The sequence below is a fragment of the Procambarus clarkii genome, chromosome 2, assembly GCF_040958095.1.
Source record: "Procambarus clarkii isolate CNS0578487 chromosome 2, FALCON_Pclarkii_2.0, whole genome shotgun sequence".
NCBI lineage: Eukaryota > Metazoa > Arthropoda > Malacostraca > Decapoda > Cambaridae > Procambarus > Procambarus clarkii.
In genome coordinates, this window is record NC_091151.1 from 57610324 (window position 1) to 57637720 (window position 27397).

Below are 27397 nucleotides of genomic sequence, written 5' to 3' on the forward strand. Positions count from 1 at the left end.
CAATGTGTTTTCATTAGAATTAACTAAAATGTTCCTGATTTTCCGTTTATATTACCGATGGAAGATGTACACGTAAAACGGCTCTAATCCGGCTGAAACGTCGATATATGCAATAAAAACAGAACTTCTCCCCTTTTCAATATCTTACTCAGTATTTTAATGAGAAACAAATAGATGATTGAAAATTAAGTGTTTAAGGTTATTTTCTAATCAATTATGTGTTTGCATAATTTTTATCCTATATTTAATGAATTAAGAGCAATAAACTGAAAGTTCACAAAAATGTGGAAAAACGGCAAAATATTGCCTAATTCGGTGATATTTTGTTTAAATCACATAAAGGAAAAAGGGATGATAAAGGTCAAAATATTGCTGAATTCGATGATTTTTAGTACGAAACAAAATGCAAGAAAACTTGCTTAAAATGCAATTTTATGCGAAAATCTGAGATATGAAGGCCAAAGCACATATCGTGATACTACATGAAATAGTATCGAAATATTGGTAAAAATGAATATATATAAGTAATATTAAACTACATGAAAAACGTGAAAAAAGTCATTATTATACCAAATTTGAGGATTTTAACTTCGAATCATAGAGCGACGTTTCGTATTTTTTAGACCCTAGAAAAGACGCATAAAGATGTTGCTTCCAATACAAATGATAAAAATCAATGTGTTTTAATTAGAATTAACTAAAATGTTCCTGATTTTCCGTTTATATTACCGATGGAAGATGTACACGTAAAACGGCTCTAATCCGGCTGAAACGTCGATATATGCAATAAAAACAGAACTTCTCCCCTTTTCAATATCTTACTCAGTATTTTAACGAGAAACAAATAGATGATTGAAAATGAAGTATTTAAGGTTATTTTCTAATCAATTATGTGTTTGCATAATTTTTATCCTATATTTAATGAATTAAGAGCAATAAACTGAAAGTTCACAAAAACGTGGAAAAACGGCAAAATATTGCCTAATTCGATGATATTTTGTTTAAATCACATAAAGGAAAAAGGGATGATAAAGTTCAAAATATTGCTAAATTCGATGATTTTTAGTACAAAAAAAAATGCAAGAAAACTTGCTTAAAAATGCAAAATTTGAAAATTCTGAGATTTGAAGGCCAAATCACATATCGTGAGAAAACATGAAGTAGTATAGAAATATTGGTAAAAACAAATATATATACGTAAAATCAAACTACATGAATAACGGGAAAAAAGTCACTATATTACCATATTTGAGGATTTTAACTTCAAATCATAGAGCGAGGTTTCGTATTATTTAGATCCAAGAAAAGACATATGACAATGTTGTTTGAAATACAAATGATCAAAATCAATGTGTTTTCATTAGAATTAACTAAAATGTTCCTGATTTTCCGTTTATATTACCGATGGAAGATGTACACGTAAAACGGCTCTAATCCGGCTGAAACGTCGATATATGCAATAAAAACAGCACTTCTCCCCTTTTCAATATCTTACTCAGTATTTTAACGAGAAACAAATAGATGATTGAAAATGATGTATTTAAGGTTATTTTCTAATCAATTATGTGTTTGCATAATTTTTATCGTATATTTAATGAATTAAGAGCAATAAACTGAAAGTTCACAAAAACGTGGAAAAACAGCAAAATATTGCCTAATTCGATGATATTTTGTTTATATCACATTAAGGAAAAGGGGATGATAAACGTCAAAATATTGCTAAATTCGATGATTTTCGATTTTCGATTTTCGGATTTTAAATTCAAATTCTGAGATTTGAAGGCCAAATCACATATCGTGAGAAAACTTGAAGTAGTATCGAAATATTGGGTAAAACGAATATATATACGGAAAATCAAACTACATGAATAACGGGAAAAAAGTCACTATATTACCATATTTGAGGATTTTAACTTCAAATCATAGAGCGAGGTTTCGTATTATTTAGATCCAAGAAAAGACATATGAGAATGTTGTTTCTAATACAAATGATAAAAAATCAATGTGTTTTCATTAGAATTAACTAAAATGTTCCTGATTTTCCGTTTATATTACCGATGGAAGATGTACACGTAAAACCGCTCCAATCCGGCTGAAACGTCGATATATGCAATAAAAACAGAACTTCTCCGCTTTCCAATATCTTACTCAGTATTTTAATGAGAAACAAATAGTTGATTGAAAATTAAGTGTTTAAGGTTAACTTCTAATCAATTATGTGTTTGCATAATTTTTATCGTATTTTTAATGAATTAAGAGCAATAAACTGAAAGTTCACAAAAACGTGGAAAAACAGCAAAATATTGCCTAATTCGATGATATTTTGTTTATATCACATAAAGGAAAAGGGGATGATAAACGTCAAAATATTACTGAATTCGATGATTTTTAGTACGAAACAAAATGCAAGAAAACTTGCTTAAAATGCAATTTTATGCGAAAATCTGAGATATGAAGGCCAAAGCACATATCGTGATACTACATGAAATTGTATCGAAATATTGGTAAAAATGAATATATATACGTAATATCAAACTACATGAAAAACGTGAAAAAAGTTATTATTATACCAAATTTGAGGATTTTAACTTCGAATCATATAACGACGTTTCGTATTTTTTAGACCCTAGAAAAGACGCATAAAGATGTTGCTTCCAATACAAATGATAAAAATCAATGTGTTTTCATTAGAATTAACTAAAATGTTCCTGATTTTCCGTTTATATTACCGATGGAAGATGTACACGTAAAACGGCTCTAATCCGGCTGAAACGTCGATATATGCAATAAAAACAGAACTTTTCACCTTTTCAATATCTTACTCAGTATTTTAATGAGAAACAAATAGATGATTGAAAATTAAGTGTTTAAGGTTATTTTCTAATCAATTATGTGTTTGCATAATTTTTATCCTATATTTAATGAATTAAGAGCAATAAACTGAAAGTTCACAAAAATGTGGAAAAACGGCAAAATATTGCCTAATTCGGTGATATTTTGTTTAAATCACATAAAGGAAAAAGGGATGATAAAGGTCAAAATATTGCTGAATTCGATGATTTTTAGTACGAAACAAAATGCAAGAAAACTTGCTTAAAATGCAATTTTATGCGAAAATCTGAGATATGAAGGCCAAAGCACATATCGTGATACTACATGAAATAGTATCGAAATATTGGTAAAAATGAATATATATAAGTAATATTAAACTACATGAAAAACGTGAAAAAAGTCATTATTATACCAAATTTGAGGATTTTAACTTCGAATCATAGAGCGACGTTTCGTATTTTTTAGACCCTAGAAAAGACGCATAAAGATGTTGCTTCCAATACAAATGATAAAAATCAATGTGTTTTAATTAGAATTAACTAATATGTTCCTGATTTTCCGTTTATATTACCGATGGAAGATGTACACGTAAAACGGCTCTAATCCGGCTGAAACGTCGATATATGCAATAAAAACAGAACTTCTCCCCTTTTCAATATCTTACTCAGTATTTTAACGAGAAACAAATAGATGATTGAAAATGAAGTATTTAAGGTTATTTTCTAATCAATTATGTGTTTGCATAATTTTTATCCTATATTTAATGAATTAAGAGCAATAAACTGAAAGTTCACAAAAACGTGGAAAAACGGGAAAATATTGCCTAATTCGATGATATTTTGTTTAAATCACACAAAGGAAAAAGGGATGATAAAGGTCAAAATATTGCTAAATTCGATGATTTTTAGTACAAAAAAAAATGCAAGAAAACTTGCTTAAAAATGCAAAATTTGAAAATTCTGAGATTTGAAGGCCAAATCACATATCGTGAGAAAACATGAAGTAGTATAGAAATATTGGTAAAAACAAATATATATACGTAAAATCAAACTACATGAATAACGGGAAAAAAGTCACTATATTACCATATTTGAGGATTTTAACTTCAAATCATAGAGCGAGGTTTCGTATTATTTAGATCCAAGAAAAGACATATGACAATGTTGTTTGAAATACAAATGATCAAAATCAATGTGTTTTCATTAGAATTAACTAAAATGTTCCTGATTTTCCGTTTATATTACCGATGGAAGATGTACACGTAAAACGGCTCTAATCCGGCTGAAACGTCGATATATGCAATAAAAACAGCACTTCTCCCCTTTTCAATATCTTACTCAGTATTTTAACGAGAAACAAATAGATGATTGAAAATGATGTATTTAAGGTTATTTTCTAATCAATTATGTGTTTGCATAATTTTTATCGTATATTTAATGAATTAAGAGCAATAAACTGAAAATTCACAAAAACGTGGAAAAATAGCAAAATATTGCCTAATTCGATGATATTTTGTTTATATCACATTAAGGAAAAGGGGATGATAAACGTCAAAATATTGCTAAATTCGATGATTTTTAGTACGAAACAAAATGCAAGAAAACTTGCTTAAAAATGCAAAATTTGAAAATTCTGAGATTTGAAGGCCAAATCACATATCGTGAGAAAACTTGAAGTAGTATCGAAATATTGGGTAAAACGAATATATATACGGAAAATCAAACTACATGAATAACGTGAAAAAAGTCACTATATTACCATATTTGAGGATTTTAACTTCAAATCATAGAGCGAGGTTTCGTATTATTTAGATCCAAGAAAAGACATATGACAATGTTGTTTCTAATACAAATGATAAAAAATCAATGTGTTTTCATTAGAATTAACTAAAATGTTCCTGATTTTCCGTTTATATTACCGATGGAAGATGTACACGTAAAACCGCTCCAATCCGGCTGAAACGTCGATATATGCAATAAAAACAGAACTTCTCCGCTTTCCAATATCTTACTCAGTATTTTAATGAGAAACAAATAGTTGATTGAAAATTAAGTGTTTAAGGTTAACTTCTAATCAATTATGTGTTTGCATAATTTTTATCGTATTTTTAATGAATTAAGAGCAATAAACTGAAAGTTCACAAAAACGTGGAAAAACAGCAAAATATTGCCTAATTCGATGATATTTTGTTTATATCACATAAAGGAAAAGGGGATGATAAACGTCAAAATATTACTGAATTCGATGATTTTTAGTACGAAACAAAATGCAAGAAAACTTGCTTAAAATGCAATTTTATGCGAAAATCTGAGATATGAAGGCCAAAGCACATATCGTGATACTACATGAAATAGTATCGAAATATTGGTAAAAATGAATATATATACGTAATATCAAACTACATGAAAAACGTGAAAAAAGTCATTATTATACCAAATTTGAGGATTTTAACTTCGAATCATATAACGACGTTTCGTATTTTTTAGACCCTAGAAAAGACGCATAAAGATGTTGCTTCCAATACAAATGATAAAAATCAATGTGTTTTCATTAGAATTAACTAAAATGTTCCTGATTTTCCGTTTATATTACCGATGGAAGATGTACACGTAAAACGGCTCTAATCCGGCTGAAACGTCGATATATGCAATAAAAACAGAACTTCTCCCCTTTTCAATATCTTACTCAGTATTTTAATGAGAAACAAATAGATGATTGAAAATTAAGTGTTTAAGGTTATTTTCTAATCAATTATGTGTTTGCATAATTTTTATCCTATATTTAATGAATTAAGAGCAATAAACTGAAAGTTCACAAAAATGTGGAAAAACGGCAAAATATTGCCTAATTCGGTGATATTTTGTTTAAATCACATAAAGGAAAAAGGGATGATAAAGGTCAAAATATTGCTGAATTCGATGATTTTTAGTACGAAACAAAATGCAAGAAAACTTGCTTAAAATGCAATTTTATGCGAAAATCTGAGATATGAAGGCCAAAGCACATATCGTGATACTACATGAAATAGTATCGAAATATTGGTAAAAATGAATATATATAAGTAATATTAAACTACATGAAAAACGTGAAAAAAGTCATTATTATACCAAATTTGAGGATTTTAACTTCGAATCATAGAGCGACGTTTCGTATTTTTTAGACCCTAGAAAAGACGCATAAAGATGTTGCTTCCAATACAAATGATAAAAATCAATGTGTTTTAATTAGAATTAACTAAAATGTTCCTGATTTTCCGTTTATATTACCGATGGAAGATGTACACGTAAAACGGCTCTAATCCGGCTGAAACGTCGATATATGCAATAAAAACAGAACTTCTCCCCTTTTCAATATCTTACTCAGTATTTTAACGAGAAACAAATAGATGATTGAAAATGAAGTATTTAAGGTTATTTTCTAATCAATTATGTGTTTGCATAATTTTTATCCTATATTTAATGAATTAAGAGCAATAAACTGAAAGTTCACAAAAACGTGGAAAAACGGCAAAATATTGCCTAATTCGATGATATTTTGTTTAAATCACATAAAGGAAAAAGGGATGATAAAGTTCAAAATATTGCTAAATTCGATGATTTTTAGTACAAAAAAAAATGCAAGAAAACTTGCTTAAAAATGCAAAATTTGAAAATTCTGAGATTTGAAGGCCAAATCACATATCGTGAGAAAACATGAAGTAGTATAGAAATATTGGTAAAAACAAATATATATACGTAAAATCAAACTACATGAATAACGGGAAAAAAGTCACTATATTACCATATTTGAGGATTTTAACTTCAAATCATAGAGCGAGGTTTCGTATTATTTAGATCCAAGAAAAGACATATGACAATGTTGTTTGAAATACAAATGATCAAAATCAATGTGTTTTCATTAGAATTAACTAAAATGTTCCTGATTTTCCGTTTATATTACCGATGGAAGATGTACACGTAAAACGGCTCTAATCCGGCTGAAACGTCGATATATGCAATAAAAACAGCACTTCTCCCCTTTTCAATATCTTACTCAGTATTTTAACGAGAAACAAATAGATGATTGAAAATGATGTATTTAAGGTTATTTTCTAATCAATTATGTGTTTGCATAATTTTTATCGTATATTTAATGAATTAAGAGCAATAAACTGAAAGTTCACAAAAACGTGGAAAAACAGCAAAATATTGCCTAATTCGATGATATTTTGTTTATATCACATTAAGGAAAAGGGGATGATAAACGTCAAAATATTGCTAAATTCGATGATTTTCGATTTTCGATTTTCGGATTTTAAATTCAAATTCTGAGATTTGAAGGCCAAATCACATATCGTGAGAAAACTTGAAGTAGTATCGAAATATTGGGTAAAACGAATATATATACGGAAAATCAAACTACATGAATAACGGGAAAAAAGTCACTATATTACCATATTTGAGGATTTTAACTTCAAATCATAGAGCGAGGTTTCGTATTATTTAGATCCAAGAAAAGACATATGAGAATGTTGTTTCTAATACAAATGATAAAAAATCAATGTGTTTTCATTAGAATTAACTAAAATGTTCCTGATTTTCCGTTTATATTACCGATGGAAGATGTACACGTAAAACCGCTCCAATCCGGCTGAAACGTCGATATATGCAATAAAAACAGAACTTCTCCGCTTTCCAATATCTTACTCAGTATTTTAATGAGAAACAAATAGTTGATTGAAAATTAAGTGTTTAAGGTTAACTTCTAATCAATTATGTGTTTGCATAATTTTTATCGTATTTTTAATGAATTAAGAGCAATAAACTGAAAGTTCACAAAAACGTGGAAAAACAGCAAAATATTGCCTAATTCGATGATATTTTGTTTATATCACATAAAGGAAAAGGGGATGATAAACGTCAAAATATTACTGAATTCGATGATTTTTAGTACGAAACAAAATGCAAGAAAACTTGCTTAAAATGCAATTTTATGCGAAAATCTGAGATATGAAGGCCAAAGCACATATCGTGATACTACATGAAATTGTATCGAAATATTGGTAAAAATGAATATATATACGTAATATCAAACTACATGAAAAACGTGAAAAAAGTTATTATTATACCAAATTTGAGGATTTTAACTTCGAATCATATAACGACGTTTCGTATTTTTTAGACCCTAGAAAAGACGCATAAAGATGTTGCTTCCAATACAAATGATAAAAATCAATGTGTTTTCATTAGAATTAACTAAAATGTTCCTGATTTTCCGTTTATATTACCGATGGAAGATGTACACGTAAAACGGCTCTAATCCGGCTGAAACGTCGATATATGCAATAAAAACAGAACTTTTCACCTTTTCAATATCTTACTCAGTATTTTAATGAGAAACAAATAGATGATTGAAAATTAAGTGTTTAAGGTTATTTTCTAATCAATTATGTGTTTGCATAATTTTTATCCTATATTTAATGAATTAAGAGCAATAAACTGAAAGTTCACAAAAATGTGGAAAAACGGCAAAATATTGCCTAATTCGGTGATATTTTGTTTAAATCACATAAAGGAAAAAGGGATGATAAAGGTCAAAATATTGCTGAATTCGATGATTTTTAGTACGAAACAAAATGCAAGAAAACTTGCTTAAAATGCAATTTTATGCGAAAATCTGAGATATGAAGGCCAAAGCACATATCGTGATACTACATGAAATAGTATCGAAATATTGGTAAAAATGAATATATATAAGTAATATTAAACTACATGAAAAACGTGAAAAAAGTCATTATTATACCAAATTTGAGGATTTTAACTTCGAATCATAGAGCGACGTTTCGTATTTTTTAGACCCTAGAAAAGACGCATAAAGATGTTGCTTCCAATACAAATGATAAAAATCAATGTGTTTTAATTAGAATTAACTAATATGTTCCTGATTTTCCGTTTATATTACCGATGGAAGATGTACACGTAAAACGGCTCTAATCCGGCTGAAACGTCGATATATGCAATAAAAACAGAACTTCTCCCCTTTTCAATATCTTACTCAGTATTTTAACGAGAAACAAATAGATGATTGAAAATGAAGTATTTAAGGTTATTTTCTAATCAATTATGTGTTTGCATAATTTTTATCCTATATTTAATGAATTAAGAGCAATAAACTGAAAGTTCACAAAAACGTGGAAAAACGGGAAAATATTGCCTAATTCGATGATATTTTGTTTAAATCACACAAAGGAAAAAGGGATGATAAAGGTCAAAATATTGCTAAATTCGATGATTTTTAGTACAAAAAAAAATGCAAGAAAACTTGCTTAAAAATGCAAAATTTGAAAATTCTGAGATTTGAAGGCCAAATCACATATCGTGAGAAAACATGAAGTAGTATAGAAATATTGGTAAAAACAAATATATATACGTAAAATCAAACTACATGAATAACGGGAAAAAAGTCACTATATTACCATATTTGAGGATTTTAACTTCAAATCATAGAGCGAGGTTTCGTATTATTTAGATCCAAGAAAAGACATATGACAATGTTGTTTGAAATACAAATGATCAAAATCAATGTGTTTTCATTAGAATTAACTAAAATGTTCCTGATTTTCCGTTTATATTACCGATGGAAGATGTACACGTAAAACGGCTCTAATCCGGCTGAAACGTCGATATATGCAATAAAAACAGCACTTCTCCCCTTTTCAATATCTTACTCAGTATTTTAACGAGAAACAAATAGATGATTGAAAATGATGTATTTAAGGTTATTTTCTAATCAATTATGTGTTTGCATAATTTTTATCGTATATTTAATGAATTAAGAGCAATAAACTGAAAGTTCACAAAAACGTGGAAAAATAGCAAAATATTGCCTAATTCGATGATATTTTGTTTATATCACATTAAGGAAAAGGGGATGATAAACGTCAAAATATTGCTAAATTCGATGATTTTTAGTACGAAACAAAATGCAAGAAAACTTGCTTAAAAATGCAAAATTTGAAAATTCTGAGATTTGAAGGCCAAATCACATATCGTGAGAAAACTTGAAGTAGTATCGAAATATTGGGTAAAACGAATATATATACGGAAAATCAAACTACATGAATAACGTGAAAAAAGTCACTATATTACCATATTTGAGGATTTTAACTTCAAATCATAGAGCGAGGTTTCGTATTATTTAGATCCAAGAAAAGACATATGACAATGTTGTTTCTAATACAAATGATAAAAAATCAATGTGTTTTCATTAGAATTAACTAAAATGTTCCTGATTTTCCGTTTATATTACCGATGGAAGATGTACACGTAAAACCGCTCCAATCCGGCTGAAACGTCGATATATGCAATAAAAACAGAACTTCTCCGCTTTCCAATATCTTACTCAGTATTTTAATTAGAAACAAATAGTTGATTGAAAATTAAGTGTTTAAGGTTAACTTCTAATCAATTATGTGTTTGCATAATTTTTATCGTATTTTTAATGAATTAAGAGCAATAAACTGAAAGTTCACAAAAACGTGGAAAAACAGCAAAATATTGCCTAATTCGATGATATTTTGTTTATATCACATTAAGGAAAAGGGGATGATAAACGTCAAAATATTGCTAAATTCGATGATTTTCGATTTTCGATTTTCGGATTTTAAATTCAAATTCTGAGATTTGAAGGCCAAATCACATATCGTGAGAAAACTTGAAGTAGTATCGAAATATTGGGTAAAACGAATATATATACGGAAAATCAAACTACATGAATAACGGGAAAAAAGTCACTATATTACCATATTTGAGGATTTTAACTTCAAATCATAGAGCGAGGTTTCGTATTATTTAGATCCAAGAAAAGACATATGAGAATGTTGTTTCTAATACAAATGATAAAAAATCAATGTGTTTTCATTAGAATTAACTAAAATGTTCCTGATTTTCCGTTTATATTACCGATGGAAGATGTACACGTAAAACCGCTCCAATCCGGCTGAAACGTCGATATATGCAATAAAAACAGAACTTCTCCGCTTTCCAATATCTTACTCAGTATTTTAATAAGAAACAAATAGTTGATTGAAAATTAAGTGTTTAAGGTTAACTTCTAATCAATTATGTGTTTGCATAATTTTTATCGTATTTTTAATGAATTAAGAGCAATAAACTGAAAGTTCACAAAAACGTGGAAAAACAGCAAAATATTGCCTAATTCGATGATATTTTGTTTATATCACATAAAGGAAAAGGGGATGATAAACGTCAAAATATTACTGAATTCGATGATTTTTAGTACGAAACAAAATGCAAGAAAACTTGCTTAAAATGCAATTTTATGCGAAAATCTGAGATATGAAGGCCAAAGCACATATCGTGATACTACATGAAATAGTATCGAAATATTGGTAAAAATGAATATATATACGTAATATCAAACTACATGAAAAACGTGAAAAAAGTCATTATTATACCAAATTTGAGGATTTTAACTTCGAATCATATAACGACGTTTCGTATTTTTTAGACCCTAGAAAAGACGCATAAAGATGTTGCTTCCAATACAAATGATAAAAATCAATGTGTTTTCATTAGAATTAACTAAAATGTTCCTGATTTTCCGTTTATATTACCGATGGAAGATGTACACGTAAAACGGCTCTAATCCGGCTGAAACGTCGATATATGCAATAAAAACAGAACTTCTCCCCTTTTCAATATCTTACTCAGTATTTTAATGAGAAACAAATAGATGATTGAAAATTAAGTGTTTAAGGTTATTTTCTAATCAATTATGTGTTTGCATAATTTTTATCCTATATTTAATGAATTAAGAGCAATAAACTGAAAGTTCACAAAAATGTGGAAAAACGGCAAAATATTGCCTAATTCGGTGATATTTTGTTTAAATCACATAAAGGAAAAAGGGATGATAAAGGTCAAAATATTGCTGAATTCGATGATTTTTAGTACGAAACAAAATGCAAGAAAACTTGCTTAAAATGCAATTTTATGCGAAAATCTGAGATATGAAGGCCAAAGCACATATCGTGATACTACATGAAATAGTATCGAAATATTGGTAAAAATGAATATATATAAGTAATATTAAACTACATGAAAAACGTGAAAAAAGTCATTATTATACCAAATTTGAGGATTTTAACTTCGAATCATAGAGCGACGTTTCGTATTTTTTAGACCCTACAAAAGACGCATAAAGACGTTGCTTCCAATACAAATGATAAAAATCAATGTGTTTTAATTAGAATTAACTAAAATGTTCCTGATTTTCCGTTTATATTACCGATGGAAGATGTACACGTAAAACGGCTCTAATCCGGCTGAAACGTCGATATATGCAATAAAAACAGAACTTCTCCCCTTTTCAATATCTTACTCAGTATTTTAACGAGAAACAAATAGATGATTGAAAATGAAGTATTTAAGGTTATTTTCTAATCAATTATGTGTTTGCATAATTTTTATCCTATATTTAATGAATTAAGAGCAATAAACTGAAAGTTCACAAAAACGTGGAAAAACGGCAAAATATTGCCTAATTCGATGATATTTTGTTTAAATCACATAAAGGAAAAAGGGATGATAAACGTCAAAATATTGATAAATTCGATGATTTTTAGTACGAAACAAAATGCAAGAAAACTTGCTTAAAAATGCAAAATTTGAAAATTCTGAGATTTGAAGGCCAAATCACATATCGTGAGAAAACTTGAAGTAGTATCGAAATATTGGGTAAAACGAATATATATACGGAAAATCAAACTACATGAATAACGTGAAAAAAGTCACTATATTACCATATTTGAGGATTTTAACTTCAAATCATAGAGCGAGGTTTCGTATTATTTAGATCCAAGAAAAGACATATGACAATGTTGTTTCTAATACAAATGATAAAAAATCAATGTGTTTTCATTAGAATTAACTAAAATGTTCCTGGTTTTCCGTTTATATTACCGATGGAAGATGTACACGTAAAACCGCTCTAATCAGGCTGAAACGTCGATATATGCAATAAAAACATAACTTCTCCCCTTTCCAATATCTTACTCAGTATTTTAACGAGAAACAAATAGTTGATTGAAAATTAAGTGTTTAAGGTTAATTTCTAATCAATTATGTGTTTGCATAATTTTGATCGTATTTTTAATGAATTAAGAGCAATAAACTGAAAGTTCACAAAAACGTGGAAAAACAGCAAAATATTGCCTAATTCGATGATATTTTGTTTATATCACATAAAGGAAAAGGGGATGATAAACGTCAAAATATTGCTGAATTCGATGATTTTTAGTACGAAACAAAATGCAAGAAAACTTGCTTAAAATGCAATTTTATGCGAAAATCTGAGATATGAAGGCCAAAGCACATATCGTGATACTACATGAAATAGTATCGAAATATTGGTAAAAATGAATATATATAAGTAATATTAAACTACATGAAAAACGTGAAAAAAGTCATTATTATACCAAATTTGAGGATTTTAACTTCGAATCATAGAGCGACGTTTCGTATTTTTTAGACCCTACAAAAGACGCATAAAGACGTTGCTTCCAATACAAATGATAAAAATCAATGTGTTTTAATTAGAATTAACTAAAATGTTCCTGATTTTCCGTTTATATTACCGATGGAAGATGTACACGTAAAACGGCTCTAATCCGGCTGAAACGTCGATATATGCAATAAAAACAGAACTTCTCCCCTTTTCAATATCTTACTCAGTATTTTAACGAGAAACAAATAGATGATTGAAAATGAAGTATTTAAGGTTATTTTCTAATCAATTATGTGTTTGCATAATTTTTATCCTATATTTAATGAATTAAGAGCAATAAACTGAAAGTTCACAAAAACGTGGAAAAACGGCAAAATATTGCCTAATTCGATGATATTTTGTTTAAATCACATAAAGGAAAAAGGGATGATAAACGTCACAATATTGATAAATTCGATGATTTTTAGTACGAAACAAAATGCAAGAAAACTTGCTTAAAAATGCAAAATTTGAAAATTCTGAGATTTGAAGGCCAAATCACATATCGTGAGAAAACTTGAAGTAGTATCGAAATATTGGGTAAAACGAATATATATACGGAAAATCAAACTACATGAATAACGTGAAAAAAGTCACTATATTACCATATTTGAGGATTTTAACTTCAAATCATAGAGCGAGGTTTCGTATTATTTAGATCCAAGAAAAGACATATGACAATGTTGTTTCTAATACAAATGATAAAAAATCAATGTGTTTTCATTAGAATTAACTAAAATGTTCCTGGTTTTCCGTTTATATTACCGATGGAAGATGTACACGTAAAACCGCTCTAATCAGGCTGAAACGTCGATATATGCAATAAAAACATAACTTCTCCCCTTTCCAATATCTTACTCAGTATTTTAACGAGAAACAAATAGTTGATTGAAAATTAAGTGTTTAAGGTTAATTTCTAATCAATTATGTGTTTGCATAATTTTGATCGTATTTTTAATGAATTAAGAGCAATAAACTGAAAGTTCACAAAAACGTGGAAAAACAGCAAAATATTGCCTAATTCGATGATATTTTGTTTATATCACATAAAGGAAAAGGGGATGATAAACGTCAAAATATTGCTGAATTCGATGATTTTTAGTACGAAACAAAATGCAAGAAAACTTGCTTAAAATGCAATTTTATGCGAAAATCTGAGATATGAAGGCCAAAGCACATATCGTGATACTACATGAAATAGTATCGAAATATTGGTAAAAATGAATATATATAAGTAATATTAAACTACATGAAAAACGTGAAAAAAGTCATTATTATACCAAATTTGAGGATTTTAACTTCGAATCATAGAGCGACGTTTCGTATTTTTTAGACCCTAGAAAAGACGCATAAAGATGTTGCTTCCAATACAAATGATAAAAATCAATGTGTTTTCATTAGAATTAACTAAAATGTTCCTGATTTTCCGTTTATATTACCGATGGAAGATGTACACGTAAAACGGCTCTAATCCGGCTGAAACGTCGATATATGCAATAAAAACAGAACTTCTCCCCTTTTCAATATCTTACTCAGTATTTTAACGAGAAACAAATAGATGATTGAAAATGAAGTATTTAAGGTTATTTTCTAATCAATTATGTGTTTGCATAATTTTTATCCTATATTTAATGAATTAAGAGCAATAAACTGAAAGTTCACAAAAACGTGGAAAAACGGCAAAATATTGCCTAATTCGATGATATTTTGTTTAAATCACATAAAGGAAAAAGGGATGATAAAGTTCAAAATATTGCTAAATTCGATGATTTTTAGTACAAAAAAAAATGCAAGAAAACTTGCTTAAAAATGCAAAATTTGAAAATTCTGAGATTTGAAGGCCAAATCACATATCGTGAGAAAACATGAAGTAGTATAGAAATATTGGTAAAAACAAATATATATACGTAAAATCAAACTACATGAATAACGGGAAAAAAGTCACTATATTACCATATTTGAGGATTTTAACTTCAAATCATAGAGCGAGGTTTCGTATTATTTAGATCCAAGAAAAGACATATGACAATGTTGTTTGAAATACAAATGATCAAAATCAATGTGTTTTCATTAGAATTAACTAAAATGTTCCTGATTTTCCGTTTATATTACCGATGGAAGATGTACACGTAAAACGGCTCTAATCCGGCTGAAACGTCGATATATGCAATAAAAACAGCACTTCTCCCCTTTTCAATATCTTACTCAGTATTTTAACGAGAAACAAATAGATGATTGAAAATGATGTATTTAAGGTTATTTTCTAATCAATTATGTGTTTGCATAATTTTTATCGTATATTTAATGAATTAAGAGCAATAAACTGAAAGTTCACAAAAACGTGGAAAAACAGCAAAATATTGCCTAATTCGATGATATTTTGTTTATATCACATTAAGGAAAAGGGGATGATAAACGTCAAAATATTGCTAAATTCGATGATTTTCGATTTTCGATTTTCGGATTTTAAATTCAAATTCTGAGATTTGAAGGCCAAATCACATATCGTGAGAAAACTTGAAGTAGTATCGAAATATTGGGTAAAACGAATATATATACGGAAAATCAAACTACATGAATAACGGGAAAAAAGTCACTATATTACCATATTTGAGGATTTTAACTTCAAATCATAGAGCGAGGTTTCGTATTATTTAGATCCAAGAAAAGACATATGAGAATGTTGTTTCTAATACAAATGATAAAAAATCAATGTGTTTTCATTAGAATTAACTAAAATGTTCCTGATTTTCCGTTTATATTACCGATGGAAGATGTACACGTAAAACCGCTCCAATCCGGCTGAAACGTCGATATATGCAATAAAAACAGAACTTCTCCGCTTTCCAATATCTTACTCAGTATTTTAATAAGAAACAAATAGTTGATTGAAAATTAAGTGTTTAAGGTTAACTTCTAATCAATTATGTGTTTGCATAATTTTTATCGTATTTTTAATGAATTAAGAGCAATAAACTGAAAGTTCACAAAAACGTGGAAAAACAGCAAAATATTGCCTAATTCGATGATATTTTGTTTATATCACATAAAGGAAAAGGGGATGATAAACGTCAAAATATTACTGAATTCGATGATTTTTAGTACGAAACAAAATGCAAGAAAACTTGCTTAAAATGCAATTTTATGCGAAAATCTGAGATATGAAGGCCAAAGCACATATCGTGATACTACATGAAATAGTATCGAAATATTGGTAAAAATGAATATATATACGTAATATCAAACTACATGAAAAACGTGAAAAAAGTCATTATTATACCAAATTTGAGGATTTTAACTTCGAATCATATAACGACGTTTCGTATTTTTTAGACCCTAGAAAAGACGCATAAAGATGTTGCTTCCAATACAAATGATAAAAATCAATGTGTTTTCATTAGAATTAACTAAAATGTTCCTGATTTTCCGTTTATATTACCGATGGAAGATGTACACGTAAAACGGCTCTAATCCGGCTGAAACGTCGATATATGCAATAAAAACAGAACTTCTCCCCTTTTCAATATCTTACTCAGTATTTTAATGAGAAACAAATAGATGATTGAAAATTAAGTGTTTAAGGTTATTTTCTAATCAATTATGTGTTTGCATAATTTTTATCCTATATTTAATGAATTAAGAGCAATAAACTGAAAGTTCACAAAAATGTGGAAAAACGGCAAAATATTGCCTAATTCGGTGATATTTTGTTTAAATCACATAAAGGAAAAAGGGATGATAAAGGTCAAAATATTGCTGAATTCGATGATTTTTAGTACGAAACAAAATGCAAGAAAACTTGCTTAAAATGCAATTTTATGCGAAAATCTGAGATATGAAGGCCAAAGCACATATCGTGATACTACATGAAATAGTATCGAAATATTGGTAAAAATGAATATATATACGTAATATCAAACTACATGAAAAACGTGAAAAAAGTCATTATTATACCAAATTTGAGGATTTTAACTTCGAATCATAGAGCGACGTTTCGTATTTTTTAGACCCTAGAAAAGACGCATAAAGATGTTGCTTCCAATACAAATGATAAAAATCAATGTGTTTTCATTAGAATTAACTAAAATGTTCCTGATTTTCCGTTTATATTACCGACGGAAGATGTACACGTAAAACGGCTCTAATCCGGCTGAAACGTCGATATATGCAATAAAAACAGAACTTCTCCCCTTTTCAATATCTTACTCAGTATTTTAACGAGAAACAAATAGATGATTGAAAATGAAGTATTTAAGGTTATTTTCTAATCAATTATGTGTTTGCATAATTTTTATCCTATATTTAATGAATTAAGAGCAATAAACTGAAAGTTCACAAAAACGTGGAAAAACGGCAAAATATGGCCTAATTCGATGATATTTTGTTTAAATCACATAAAGGAAAAAGGGATGATAAAGGTCAAAATATTGCTAAATTCGATGATTTTTAGTACAAAAAAAAATGCAAGAAAACTTGCTTAAAAATGCAAAATTTGAAAATTCTGAGATTTGAAGGCCAAATCACATATCGTGAGAAAACATGAAGTAGTATAGAAATATTGGTAAAAACAAATATATATACGTAAAATCAAACTACATGAATAACGGGAAAAAAGTCACTATATTACCATATTTGAGGATTTTAACTTCAAATCATAGAGCGAGGTTTCGTATTATTTAGATCAAAGAAAAGACATATGACAATGTTGTTTGAAATACAAATGATTAAAATCAATGTGTTTTCATTAGAATTAACTAAAATGTTCCTGATTTTCCGTTTATATTACCGATGGAAGATGTACACGTAAAACGGCTCTAATCCGGCTGAAACGTCGATATATGCAATAAAAACAGCACTTCTCACCTTTTCAATATCTTACTCGGTATTTTAACGAGAAACAAATAGATGATTGAAAATGATGTATTTAAGGTTATTTTCTAATCAATTATGTGTTTGCATAATTTTTATCGTATATTTAATGAATTAAGAGCAATAAACTGAAAGTTCACAAAAACGTGGAAAAACAGCAAAATATTGCCTAATTCGATGATATTTTGTTTATATCACATTAAGGAAAAGGGGATGATAAACGTCAAAATATTGATAAATTCGATGATTTTTAGTACGAAACAAAATGCAAGAAAACTTGCTTAAAAATGCAAAATTTGAAAATTCTGAGATTTGAAGGCCAAATCACATATCGTGAGAAAACTTGAAGTAGTATCGAAATATTGGGTAAAACGAATATATATACGGAAAATCAAACTACATGAATAACGTGAAAAAAGTCACTATATTACCATATTTGAGGATTTTAACTTCAAATCATAGAGCGAGGTTTCGTATTATTTAGATCCAAGAAAAGACATATGACAATGTTGTTTCTAATACAAATGATAAAAAATCAATGTGTTTTCATTAGAATTAACTAAAATGTTCCTGGTTTTCCGTTTATATTACCGATGGAAGATGTACACGTAAAACCGCTCTAATCAGGCTGAAACGTCGATATATGCAATAAAAACATAACTTCTCCCCTTTCCAATATCTTACTCAGTATTTTAACGAGAAACAAATAGTTGATTGAAAATTAAGTGTTTAAGGTTAATTTCTAATCAATTATGTGTTTGCATAATTTTGATCGTATTTTTAATGAATTAAGAGCAATAAACTGAAAGTTCACAAAAACGTGGAAAAACAGCAAAATATTGCCTAATTCGATGATATTTTGTTTATATCACATAAAGGAAAAGGGGATGATAAACGTCAAAATATTGCTGAATTCGATGATTTTTAGTACGAAACAAAATGCAAGAAAACTTGCTTAAAATGCAATTTTATGCGAAAATCTGAGATATGAAGGCCAAAGCACATATCGTGATACTACATGAAATAGTATCGAAATATTGGTAAAAATGAATATATATACGTAATATCAAACTACATGAAAAACGTGAAAAAAGTCATTATTATACCAAATTTGAGGATTTTAACTTCGAATCATAGAGCGACGTTTCGTATTTTTTAGACCCTAGAAAAGACGCATAAAGATGTTGCTTCCAATACAAATGATAAAAATCAATGTGTTTTCATTAGAATTAACTAAAATGTTCCTGATTTTTCGTTTATATTACCGATGGAAGATGTACACGTAAAACGGCTCTAATCCGGCTGAAACGTCGATATATGCAATAAAAACAGAACTTCTCCCCTTTTCAATATCTTACTCAGTATTTTAACGAGAAACAAATAGATGATTGAAAATGAGGTATTTAAGGTTATTTGCTAATCAATTATGTGTTTGCATAATTTTTATCCTATATTTAATGAATTAAGAGCAATAAACTGAAAGTTCACAAAAACGTGGAAAAACGGCAAAATATGGCCTAATTCGATGATATTTTGTTTAAATCACATAAAGGAAAAAGAAATGATAAAGGACAAAATATTGCTAAATTCGATGATTTTTAGTACAAAAGAAAATGCAAGAAAACTTGCTTAAAAATGCAAAATTTGAAAATTCTGAGATTTGAAGGCCAAATCACATATCGTGAGAAAACATGAAGTAGTATAGAAATATTGGTAAAAACAAATATATATACGTAAAATCAAACTACATGAATACCGTGAAAAAAGTCACTATATTACCATACTTGAGGATTTTAAATTCAAATCATAGAGCGAGGATTCGTATTATTTAGATCCAAGAAAAGACATATGACAATGTTGTTTGAAATACAAATGATAAAAATCAATGTGTTTTCATTAGAATTAACTAAAATGTTCCTGATTTTCCGTTTATATTACCGATGGAAGATGTACACGTAAAACGGCTCTAATCCGGCTGAAACGTCGATATATGCAATAAAAACAGAACTTCTCCCCTTTTCAATATCTTACTCAGTATTTTAACGAGAAACAAATAGATGATTGAAAATTAAGTATTTAAGGGTATTTTCTAATCAATTTTGTGTTTGCATATTTTTTATCCTATATTTAATGAATTAAGAGCAACAAACTGAAAGTTCACAAAAACGTGGAAAAACAGCAAAATATTGCCTAATTCGATGATATTTTGTTTATATCACATGAAGGAAAAGGGGATGATAAACGTCAAAATATTGCTAAATTCGATGATTTTTAGTACGAAACAAAATGCAAGAAAACTTGCTTAAAAATGCAAAATTTGAAAATTCTGAGATTTGAAGGCCAAATCACATATCGTGAGAAAACTTGAAGTAGTATCGAAATATTGGTAAAAACGAATATATATACGGAAAATCAAACTACATGAATAACGTGAAAAAAGTCACTATATTACCATATTTGAGGATTTTAACTTCAAATCATAGAGCGAGGTTTCGTATTATTTAGATCCAAGAAAAGACATATGACAATGTTGTTTCTAATACAAATGATAAAAAATCAATGTGTTTTCATTAGAATTAACTAAAATGTTCCTGATTTTCCGTTTATATTACCGATGGAAGATGTACACGTAAAACCGCTCTAATCCGGCTGAAACGTCGATATATGCAATAAAAACAGAACTTCTCCCCTTTCCAATATCTTACTCAGTATTTTAACTAGAAACAAATAGTTGATTGAAAATTAAGTGTTTAAGGTTAATTTCTAATCAATTATGTGTTTGCATAATTTTTATCGTATTTTTAATGAATTAAGAGCAATAAACTGAAAGTTCACAAAAACGTGGAAAAACAGCAAAATATTGCCTAATTCGATGATATTTTGTTTATATCACATAAAGGAAAAGGGGATGATAAACGTCAAAATATTGCTGAATTCGATGATTTTTAGTACGAAACAAAATGCAAGAAAACTTGCTTAAAATGCAATTTTATGCGAAAATCTGAGATATGAAGGCCAAAGCACATATCGTGATACTACATGAAATAGTATCGAAATATTGGTAAAAATGAATATATATACGTAATATCAAACTACATGAAAAACGTGAAAAAAGTCATTATTATACCAAATTTGAGGATTTTAACTTCGAATCATAGAGCGACGTTTCGTATTTTTTAGACCCTAGAAAAGACGCATAAAGATGTTGCTTCCAATACAAATGATAAAAATCAATGTGTTTTCATTAGAATTAACTAAAATGTTCCTGATTTTCCGTTTATATTACCGATGGAAGATGTACACGTAAAACGGCTCTAATCCGGCTGAAACGTCGATATATGCAATAAAAACAGAACTTCTCCCCTTTTCAATATCTTACTCAGTATTTTAACGAGAAACAAATAGATGATTGAAAATGAAGTATTTAAGGTTATTTTCTAATCAATTATGTGTTTGCATAATTTTTATCCTATATTTAATGAATTAAGACCAATAAACTGAAAGTTCACAAAAACGTGGAAAAACGGCAAAATATTGCCTAATTCGATGATATTTTGTTTAAATCACATAAAGGAAAAGGGGATGATAAAGGACAAAATATTGCTAAATTCGATGATTTTTAGTACAAAAGGAAATGCAAGAAAACTTGCATAAAATGCAAAATTTGAAAATTCTGAGATTTGAAGGCCAAATCACATATCGTGAGAAAACATGAAGTAGTATAGAAATATTGGTAAAAACAAATATATATACGTAAAATCAAACTACATGAATACCGTGAAAAAAGTCACTATATTACCATATTTGAGGATTTTAACTTCAAATCATAGAGCGAGGTTTCGTATTATTTAGATCCAAGAAAAGACATATGACAATGTTGTTTGAAATACAAATGATAAAAATCAATGTGTTTTCATTAGAATTAACTAAAATGTTCCTGATTTTCCGTTTATATTACCGATGGAAAACACGTAAAACACGTAAAACGGCTCTAATCCGGTTGATACGTCGATATATGCAATAAAAACTGAACTTCTCCCCTTTCCAATATCTTACTCAGTATTTTAACTAGAAACAAATAGTTGATTGAAAATTAAGTGTTTAAGGTTAATTTCTAATCAATTATGTGTTTGCATAATTTTTATCGTATTTTTAATGAATTAAGAGCAATAAACTGAAAGTTCACAAAAACGTGGAAAAACGGCAAAATATTGCCTAATTCGATGATATTTTGTTTAAATCACATAAAGGAAAAGGGGATGATAAAGGACAAAATATTGCTTAATTCGATGATTTTTAGTACAAAAGAAAATGCAAGAAAACTTGCTTAGAAATGCAAAATTTGAAAATTCTGAGATTTGAAGGCCAAATCACATATCGTGAGAAAACTTGAAGTAGTATCGAAATATTGGTAAAAACGAATATATATACGGAAAATCAAACTACATGAATAACGTGAAAAAGTCACTATATTACCATATTTGAGGATTTTAACTTCAAATCATAGAGCGAGGTTTCGTATTATTTAGATCCAAGAAAAGACATATGACAATGTTGTTTCTAATACAAATGATAAAAATCAATGTGTTTTCATTAGAATTAACTAAAATGTTCCTGATTTTCCGTTTATATTACCGATGGAAGATGTACACGTAAAACGGCTCTAATCCGGCTGAAACGTCGATATATGCAATAAAAACAGAACTTCTCCCCTTTTCAATATCTTACTCAGTATTTTAACGAGAAACAAATAGATGATTGAAAATGAAGTATTTAAGGGTATTTTCTAATCAATTTTGTGTTTGCCTATTTTTTATCCTATATTTAATGAATTAAGAGCAATAAACTGAAAGTTCACAAAAACGTGGAAAAACAGCAAAATATTGCCTAATTCGATGATATTTTGTTTATATCACATAAAGGAAAAGGGGATGATAAACGTCAAAATATTGCTAAATTCGATGATTTTTAGTACGAAACAAAATGCAAGAAAACTTGCTTAAAAATGCAAAATTTGAAAATTCTGAGATTTGAAGGCCAAATCACATATCGTGAGAAAACTTGAAGTAGTATCGAAATATTGGTAAAAACGAATATATATACGGAAAATCAAACTACATGAATAACGTGAAAAAAGTCACTATATTACCATATTTGAGGATTTTAACTTCAAATCATAGAGCGAGGTTTCGTATTATTTAGATCCAAGAAAAGACATATGACAATGTTGTTTCTAATACAAATGATAAAAAATCAATGTGTTTTCATTAGAATTAACTAAAATGTTCCTGATTTTCCGTTTATATTACCGATGGAAGATGTACACGTAAAACCGCTCTAATCCGGCTGAAACGTCGATATATGCAATAAAAACAGAACTTCTCCCCTTTCCAATATCTTACTCAGTATTTTAACTAGAAACAAATAGTTGATTGAAAATTAAGTGTTTAAGGTTAATTTCTAATCAATTATGTGTTTGCATAATTTTTATCGTATTTTTAATGAATTAAGAGCAATAAACTGAAAGTTCACAAAAACGTGGAAAAACAGCAAAATATTGCCTAATTCGATGATATTTTCTTTATATCACATAAAGGAAAAGGGGATGATAAACGTCAAAATATTGCTGAATTCGATGATTTTTAGTACGAAACAAAATGCAAGAAAACTTGCTTAAAATGCAATTTTATGCGAAAATCTGAGATATGAAGGCCAAAGCACATATCGTGATACTACATGAAATAGTATCGAAATATTGGTAAAAATGAATATATATACGTATATCAAACTACATGAAAAACGTGAAAAAAGTCATTATTATACCAAATTTGAGGATTTTAACTTCGAATCATAGAGCAACGTTTCGTATTTTTTAGACCCTAGAAAAGACGCATAAAGATGTTGCTTCCAATACAAATGATAAAAATCAATGTGTTTTCATTAGAATTAACTAAAATGTTCCTGATTTTCCGTTTATATTACCGATGGAAGATGTACACGTAAAACGGCTCTAATCCGGCTGAAACGTCGATATATGCAATAAAAACAGAACTTCTCCCCTTTTCAATATCTTACTCAGTATTTTAACGAGAAACAAATAGATGATTGAAAATGAAGTATTTAAGGGTATTTTCTAATCAATTTTGTGTTTGCCTATTTTTTATCCTATATTTAATGAATTAAGAGCAATAAACTGAAAGTTCACAAAAACGTGGAAAAACAGCAAAATATTGCCTAATTCGATGATATTTTGTTTATATCACATAAAGGAAAAGGGGATGATAAACGTCAAAATATTGCTAAATTCGATGATTTTTAGTACGAAACAAAATGCAAGAAAACTTGCTTAAAAATGCAAAATTTGAAAATTCTGAGATTTGAAGGCCAAATCACATATCGTGAGAAAACTTGAAGTAGTATCGAAATATTGGTAAAAACGAATATATATACGGAAAATCAAACTACATGAATAACGTGAAAAAAGTCACTATATTACCATATTTGAGGATTTTAACTTCAAATCATAGAGCGAGGTTTCGTATTATTTAGATCCAAGAAAAGACATATGACAATGTTGTTTCTAATACAAATGATAAAAAATCAATGTGTTTTCATTAGAATTAACTAAAATGTTCCTGATTTTCCGTTTATATTACCGATGGAAGATGTACACGTAAAACCGCTCTAATCCGGCTGAAACGTCGATATATGCAATAAAAACAGAACTTCTCCCCTTTCCAATATCTTACTCAGTATTTTAACTAGAAACAAATAGTTGATTGAAAATTAAGTGTTTAAGGTTAATTTCTAATCAATTATGTGTTTGCATAATTTTTATCGTATTTTTAATGAATTAAGAGCAATAAACTGAAAGTTCACAAAAACGTGGAAAAACAGCAAAATATTGCCTAATTCGATGATATTTTCTTTATATCACATAAAGGAAAAGGGGATGATAAACGTCAAAATATTGCTGAATTCGATGATTTTTAGTACGAAACAAAATGCAAGAAAACTTGCTTAAAATGCAATTTTATGCGAAAATCTGAGATATGAAGGCCAAAGCACATATCGTGATACTACATGAAATAGTATCGAAATATTGGTAAAAATGAATATATATACGTAATATCAAACTACATGAAAAACGTGAAAAAAGTCATTATTATACCAAATTTGAGAATTTTAACTTCGAATCATAGAGCAACGTTTCGTATTTTTTAGACCCTAGAAAAGACGCATAAAGATGTTGCTTCCAATACAAATGATAAAAATCAATGTGTTTTCATTAGAATTAACTAAAATGTTCCTGATTTTCCGTTTATATTACCGATGGAAGATGTACACGTAAAACGGCTCTAATCCGGCTGAAACGTCGATATATGCAATAAAAACAGAACTTCTCCCCTTTTCAATATCTTACTCAGTATTTTAACGAGAAACAAATAGATGATTGAAAATGAAGTATTTAAGGTTATTTTCTAATCAATTATGTGTTTGCATAATTTTTATCCTATATTTAATGAATTAAGAGCAATAAACTGAAAGTTCACAAAAACGTGGAAAAACGGCAAAATATTGCCTAATTCGATGATATTATGTTTAAATCACATAAAGGAAAAGGGGATGATAAAGGACAAAATATTGCTAAATTCGATGATTTTTAGTACAAAAGAAAATGCAAGAAAACTTGCTTAAAAATGCAAAATTTTAAAATTCTGAGATTTGAAGGCCAAATCACATATCGTGAGAAAACATGAAGTAGTATAGAAATATTGGTAAAAACAAATATATATACGTAAAATCAAACTACATGAATACCGTGAAAAAAGTCACTATATTACCATATTTGAGGATTTTAACTTCAAATCATAGAGCGAGGTTTCGTATTATTTAGATCCAAGAAAAGACATATGACAATGTTGTTTGAAATACAAATGATAAAAATCAATGTGTTTTCATTAGAATTAACTAAAATGTTCCTGATTTTCCGTTTATATTACCGATGGAAGATGTACACGTAAAACGGCTCTAATCCGGCTGAAACGTCGATATATGCAATAAAAACAGAACTTCTCCCCTTTTCAATATCTTACTCAGTATTTTAACGAGAAACAAATAGATGATTAAAAATGAAGTATTTAAGGGTATTTTCTAATCAATTTTGTGTTTGCATATTTTTTATCCTATATTTAATGAATTAAGAGCAATAAACTGAAAGTTCACAAAAACGTGGAAAAACAGCAAAATATTGCCTAATTCGATGATATTTTGTTTATATCACATAAAGGAAAAGGGGATGATAAACGTCAAAATATTGCTAAATTCGATGATTTTTAGTACGAAACAAAATGCAAGAAAACTTGCTTAAAAATGCAAAATTTGAAAATTCTGAGATTTGAAGGCCAAATCACATATCGTGAGAAAACTTGAAGTAGTATCGAAATATTGGTAAAAACGAATATATATACGGAAAATCAAACTACATGAATAACGTGAAAAAAGTCACTATATAACCATATTTGAGGATTTTAACTTCAAATCATAGAGCGAGGTTTCGTATTATTTAGATCCAAGAAAAGACATATGACAATGTTGTTTCTAATACAAATGATAAAAAATCAATGTGTTTTCATTAGAATTAACTAAAATGTTCCTGATTTTCCGTTTATATTACCGATGGAAGATGTACACGTAAAACCGCTCTAATCCGGCTGAAACGTCGATATATGCAATAAAAACAGAACTTCTCCCCTTTCCAATATCTTACTCAGTATTTTAACTAGAAACAAATAGTTGATTGAAAATTAGGTGTTTAAGGTTAATTTCTAATCAATTATGTGTTTGCATAATTTTTATTGTATTTTTAATGAATTAAGAGCAATAAACTGAAAGTTCACAAAAACGTGGAAAAACAGCAAAATATTGCCTAATTCGATGATATTTTGTTTATATCACATAAAGGAAAAGGGGATGATAAACGTCAAAATATTGCTGAATTCGATGATTTTTAGTACGAAACAAAATGCAAGAAAACTTGCTTAAAATGCAATTTTATGCGAAAATCTGAGATATGAAGGCCAAAGCACATATCGTGATACTACATGAAATAGTATCGAAATATTGGTAAAAATGAATATATATACGTAAT